This window comes from Punica granatum, chromosome 2 (genome assembly GCF_007655135.1).
Source record: "Punica granatum isolate Tunisia-2019 chromosome 2, ASM765513v2, whole genome shotgun sequence".
In the NCBI taxonomy this organism is placed as follows: domain Eukaryota; kingdom Viridiplantae; phylum Streptophyta; class Magnoliopsida; order Myrtales; family Lythraceae; genus Punica; species Punica granatum.
The window spans coordinates 10,197,503-10,203,911 of record NC_045128.1 but is presented as its reverse complement, the minus strand read 5'-3'; the positions used below and the strand labels follow the sequence as shown (position 1 = coordinate 10,203,911).

The window sequence follows — 6,409 nt, the reverse complement described above, 5'->3', positions numbered from 1 at the left end:
GTTCCAAAATTTTGGAACCGGACCCTATCCTGTTGAATCATGGAACCGGAACCTATATTATGTCACAGGTTCCGGGTACCCTATTGGAACCTGTAAATTTTTTTTAGTAGTGGAATGACATAATCTACCACTACTGCCCGAATTCAGCATAAATGAATACACATTGATCTAGTAGTGGAATGACAATCTCACAAAGCCCCTCTCCCCTCCCGAAACTAACCAAATGGGAGATCTTACTCTCTTCTCTCATGATCTATTCATGTCCTATACAGTTACGGAAATTGCAAGGCCATAGCAGAGAAATGAGTCCTCCGACTCGTAGTGTTGACAAAGAATGTAGTCAACAGAGGATGAAATAGCAGCCTTGCCAAAAGTAACAAATCAGAATTCTGATCGAACAGCTCTTAGCCCCCATCTTGTGACCAACCAAATATTCATATTCAACATAAGAAAGATATGTGCAGGCATATTCGAAAGACAACCCTATCTTTCACAATTTTTTATCTACAAGAATTAAATTCATGAGTAAATGTTGTCCCAGAGAAAGGGCTGCAGTGCGAAATTAGAGTTCCATATACTTACCATCTGCAAAGTCTGATGATGTGTATGTGATGGGATCACAATTGCCGGGCTTCTGTTCAGAACAAAGCAGTGAAAAAAAAGAATATAAGTAATAAGATTACGTCAGACCACTTCGAACTTTCCATGCTGGAAATGCTTAAAGAACAAGAGGCAAATGCCAATTCATCCAGAAACCACAGTAGATTGTTTAATTAACCAAAATAACTCTACCAAGCAATGAATTAAAAATTAAGAGCCTCATCAAAACAAACATAAATGAAATCATGCATCTAAGAGCAAATGTGGAAGCATGCTAAAAATAAAAAGCTAAGAAGACTATCGTAACTTGTCGTGATGAAAATTCTAAAAATTATTTGCTAATGCAATACCAATTAAGACTATGCATCAAATAGCACAAAGAATTCGACTTTTGCTCCAGTTATAAAGCAGATTGTATAACGGCCGAATCCTGAAACAAGCAGCCAAATCATTTCTTAATATGGACTACAGAAATTACCATGTTGACAACAGCTTGGCTCGAAAAGAACTCAAAGACACCATCACTCGCAACGACAAAGAACAAGTGATATGATCTTAGTTGAACCACAAATACTTCTGGATCAGCAACCATTGGAATCGGATTACAACCCTAGCAAGAAAGCATTTGATAAATGCCCACTCTAAGCACATAAAGCATGAACCTGTTTATCGCTTCTAATTTACGCCAAACTAGAATAAACTTTCAGAATACCTGAAGGAGAGTGAAGAAGCGTCTCCCTACAACCTGACCAGCCAGGGGCGACCGTGAGATCGAAGAACTAGACGCCGGCAAACGAAAACCTACAAAAAAACGAAACTTTACCTTGGCGAAGCATAAGAGATGCTCTGGCTCGGCACAGGGGACGGAGCAGAAGGCTGAAGTTTAGAAGAGAGATCGAGAGAGAGAAAATGGAGATACCTGGGTAGGATTGGAGCTTAGCTCAGAAAAATCGAGAAAGGGGAATGGAGAGAAGAGTCGGCGAGAACAGAGTGAGAACGACAGAGGAGGCGAAGGTGTTATATATATATATATATATATTTTTTTTTTTAAATTAGTAATCGGATTCCGATTCCGGTTCTGGGTACCCTATGTTCAAGAATCGGAACTGGTTCCTCATTTTAATACTCGAACCCTACCCAATTTTCAATACGAGTTACGTGGACTCTATCCTAACGGGTAGGTTCCGACCGGTTCCGGATATAGTCATTTTCCGTACACACCCCTAGCCACAACCAGAAAAATAGGAATGACAAATATTCGAAATTTGAAAAAATTACAAAAAAAAATATGGCTATCCATTTATGAAATCACGTGGATCATTAAAGTTCACCCAAATTTCAGTATTTAATGATAGAAAATGGATATTCTAATTTCTGAGAAGTTCATTTAAGTCATGCCTTTCATTCACGTGAGAATCCTCTCATGACTGTGAATGATAGGCCCGCTTGAAGGTGATGAACTTCAAGATGAGACCTTATTAGTACAAGATCAGCCCATTTTGGTGAATATAAAAAAAATAAAGAAAAAATAACCCCCTACCTATCCAGAACATTGACGACAGAAAAATAAGAATAAATAAATAGATAAATAATGCCAGACTCGGCTTTGCTATTTTGTACTTGAACTTCAATTTCAGCTTGGACTTGACCTGAAGGTTTAGCAAAAGAGGACTCATATTTTGGCAAATATTGAGCGAATATGAAATGAGTATTACACATCCAAATGAATGTGTAATATCCAATGAAAATATTTAAAAATGAAAAACTGATTACGCAATGAATAATTCTCACTTACAAACATTTTAATTGAATCTTACTCATCCAAAATGAATAAATAATCATTAAATATTTTCTCGTAATCATGCACAATCCAAAACTACAGGGTGTGATTTCTAATTAATCAGTGTGGGGCTTGCTGATTCATTCCCAAAGTGCACTTCTCATTAGATCGATTTATTCGAAACAATGTCTAGTCTTTCCTATCCTGTTGGTAGGACAGTTCTGATCATAGAGTTCGGGATTGGATGAGCATCCTATAACGGCACAGCATCCATCGAATGCGGAGTGGACGCGCCTTGAGTTTATCATCCTGGAAAGGTCAGAAATCGAGTCCTTGACTATGATGAGTCGCAGTTTGCCGCGTAGATTAGAACTGAACTATTCCCTTCCATAGCAGTGAAGAGTCAAGAACACCATTAAATAGATCCAACACAGCCACAATGAAGAGACTTTAGGCAGTTAGACGCACAATCAGACATGCACATGTTTTGAGCCAAGGATCAAAATGCGAATGGAATGTGTCATGATGCCAGAAAATTCCTTCCGCACATCTTTTCCCTCCAAGATCTATTTTGAAAGAAATCACGTTAATGATCAATCCGCAATTTCCCTGCACGGCTTCAACTCGGGTTGAGGGCTGATCGAATTCATGCAGGCAATTGAAACCGAACACGGTATGCTCGATGCTCCATCTTACAGTGATTCTCCATATATCATAATCGACTTTCGCCAATGAATTGAATAAAAAACGAGTATACTAATAATTTTTCCCAAAAAAAAAATCAATTTCATATCAAATTTGACATCAAAAATAATTTTACATCAATTGATGTTGACCTATCAAATGTAAGTCATATTCTCCCTTTTGTCTATCTACCATTAAAAACTCGACGAAGCTCTCTAACGAAAGGAGCAATATAATGTATATTTTATAAGTCGAGATCAAAATTGACGTAAAAAAATAAAAAATAATCACATAAGATATTTCCGTTCACTATTGAACAGCACCCAAACAGTAGAGGTACACTTAACTGTAAAAATTTCTTGAGGTATGTCACATCAATCTCCATGGTAAAATTGTTAGTTTACTTAATAAAAAAACTATCGTCAATCGACAAAGTCACCGCGAGCCACAGGGCAGCAACTAACTACACCTAGTCCTACAATAAAAATCAGCTCTCTCCTTCTCTGACAACTTCAATATTGATCTGTCAACGTTAATCTTCTTAAGATTTTGCAGTTCCTTAAATCAGATCAGATAAAAATTTCAGAAATCATGACAAACTGGTGGAAAAAAATGGGATTTTTCCCTTTGGTTTGGTAAGGGGGAGAAAAGGGATGTAAAAGATGTACTAGAGCTTACTAGACCAGCTTCAGAGAGCAATCTCAGCAAGTCTGAAGAGCAAAAGCAAATCGATTTCCGAGCAGTTAAACACCTTCCCTGCCATGGCCGCCGCAGGGAGGTTGCCTGAATTACCACTCGATTCTCGATTCCTTCCCCCGCTCCCCCACCACCGCAATATATGAATCAAAAAAGGAAAAGCAAGGAAATCCAAATTTAAGAAAGAAAAATGTCAGCCTTCCTAACGAACCCACCAGATACTACCGGACATGGAGATCGTGGCGAATTGGGTGAAGAAAGGGCGATTGATTGGTATAGGAGCTGCATTCATCTCCAAGGCACGGCGGTTTATAGAAGCCGAGGAGCCAAACTTCAGCCCCAGTGGTCAATAGTCCGATGGATAACCCTAACTCGGAACAATCAAAAACCCAACAATAACTGATAATCGATTTAGGATGCTGGGCGGTCGATCGGCTATGACGGCCGCAAGAAAAACCCTAATTGCAGACCGAAGAGAGTGAGGAGGATGCTGGTCTGAGGACGAGCAGGACGAGGGTCATTATATATAGAATATAATATAAACCGATGTCTGACTTGTACATTTACTAATATGCCCTCATTAGTTTCTAGCTCATAGTCGTACGGTGTCGTTCTCATTTGCTTTGATTTTTTATTTTTTTTCATTGTGAACCTGATATTCGAAACCCACTATGGCTATGTAGTCCAGTCGAGGTTGGTTAGTCCACTGAGGTATAAAACTCTCTCAATGTGAAATTTTTACATTCACAAGAACTCGAATTCAAAATTTACTTAAACTAAACAATCATCTTAAATCAACTTATGTCCCTTACTTTGTTTTTTATGGCCTTTCCCATAAGTTTGCGACGCGTCCTGTCAATTCTGAGGGAAAATTGCATAACTGGTACAAGAATTTTTGGAAAAGCAACATTTCCGTCCACCACGATGGACTGCTCCTTGAACCACATATTTGAATATAAATTCAGGTTATTTAAATTCTCAATATACATGAGTTCTAGTTTACAATCGGCAACGCATTTTTTTTGGGCCTTGCACTTGTCTTGGGTTAGCAATTACTCCAGGATTTTACCAAAAAAATTCATATGAAGCGAACTCTTACTTCCATACTTGCGATCATCAGCAGTGTCTACAATTACTTTATCACTTTAGTTATTAAAGTTATGAAAGTTCAGTCTTTTTCGTTGTGGATAAATAAATAAATATATTATTAGTAAATATATTAATAAATGAAGATAATACAACAGCAACGGCCACCTCCCAGGCTGAGAAGAGTGCCCTCCAAGGACCTCGCCTTGGAGAGGTTCCCCCTCTCTTTTTGTTTTTTTTTTTTGTTTTTGATCTTTTATAGATTTTTTTACAAATTTTTAAAAATTTAAAATATTATATGTCCAATCGGGAGATGCCACGTTGACTGATTTAACGCTGTTAACTTCTAATTATGGTTTTGGACAAAAAAAAAAGGTTTAACGAACTAAACGTTTAGAACTACTTGAGCCAAAGTGATATTTAAATGAGTGAAGATTAACTTTTTTTTCATAATTTTAGTATTTCAATAGTAACTTCACTAAAAAATTTAATTAAAAAAATCCACCCCGTTGTTCCAAACCAGCCATCCTCTAGACTAAATTATCCATGCCGAGCTCCCTATAATTAATATCGAGTTGCCTCAATTTATATATTAGTTTTCTTTCATCCGTACGTTGTAAGAGTAATTGTTATGCAGAGATTTGTTAAAACCTTTTGCTTTATATGTGATTATAATTAATTTTTCTTGGTGAAGAATTTTTATGTTTTTCAAATTTAATTATAGTTTTATTTTGAATAAATTAGTTTTCATAAACTATGCAGAATTCAAAGTACATATAATTATATTATAGATTTATACACATAAATAAGTAATTTGTTATATATAATGGAAATTTTATTGGCTATAATAAATTATCCAACATTAGTTTAAAATAAGAAGAGATTTGTATTGAAATATTATGATAATATATTGAATTTGTACTTATAAGTTTTACTTCATTTATAAATTATACAGTTAACTTATTACTTTTTTTGTCACCAATTAACCTATTTTTTGAAAATTAACCTTTTAAAAATAAAATATTTCAAATTGAAGGTAAAAATACCTACATAAATTTTAATTCAAGTAAATTTTATGCATATCCAAAGTACAGATAATTGTAGTTTTATGCACGTACAATAATTAATTTGTTATCTATAATATAAATTTTATTTGCCATATTAAATTTTCCAACATAAATTTAAAATAATAGGAAATTTGTATTGCAGTGGTCTAATAATAAAATTTATAAGTTTTAGTTCATTTATAGATGGTATAGTTAACCTATCAATTGGAAATTTTGTACAGATAAAATTTTCTCAAATGAGGTCAAAATACCTACATAAATTCGTTCAAGTAAAGATTCTTTTCTAATTTTATTTTTTATTTTTAAATTAAATTTATTCCAAACTAAATATAGAATATTATTTAGGTATTCACATTTCTAATCTTATTTCAATAAATATTTACATTTATAACCTTATTTATTGCATAGATATAGACATTTCTTATCACATATCAGTAAATATTTGTCTCGCTAATCTTCTTTATTGCATGGAATACAATTATATATATATATATAT

At 34.8% G+C, this 6,409-nt stretch overlaps 1 long non-coding RNA gene and 1 other non-coding gene across 2 annotated transcripts; both read right to left on the bottom strand.

Moving 5' to 3' along the window:
* Positions 1 to 571: 571 nt before the first annotated feature.
* Positions 572 to 1,591, bottom strand: LOC116197960. The gene is made up of 4 exons (XR_004155121.1): positions 1,520 to 1,591; positions 1,313 to 1,401; positions 1,079 to 1,210; positions 572 to 634 (listed from the first exon to the last, which is right to left on the bottom strand). It is a non-coding gene; the product is annotated as an uncharacterized LOC116197960 (long non-coding RNA).
* Positions 1,592 to 3,725: 2,134 nt separating this feature from the next.
* LOC116198345 lies at positions 3,726 to 3,849 on the bottom strand. The gene has a single exon (XR_004155280.1). It is a non-coding gene; the product is annotated as a small nucleolar RNA snoR77 (small nucleolar RNA).
* Positions 3,850 to 6,409: the final 2,560 nt, after the last annotated feature.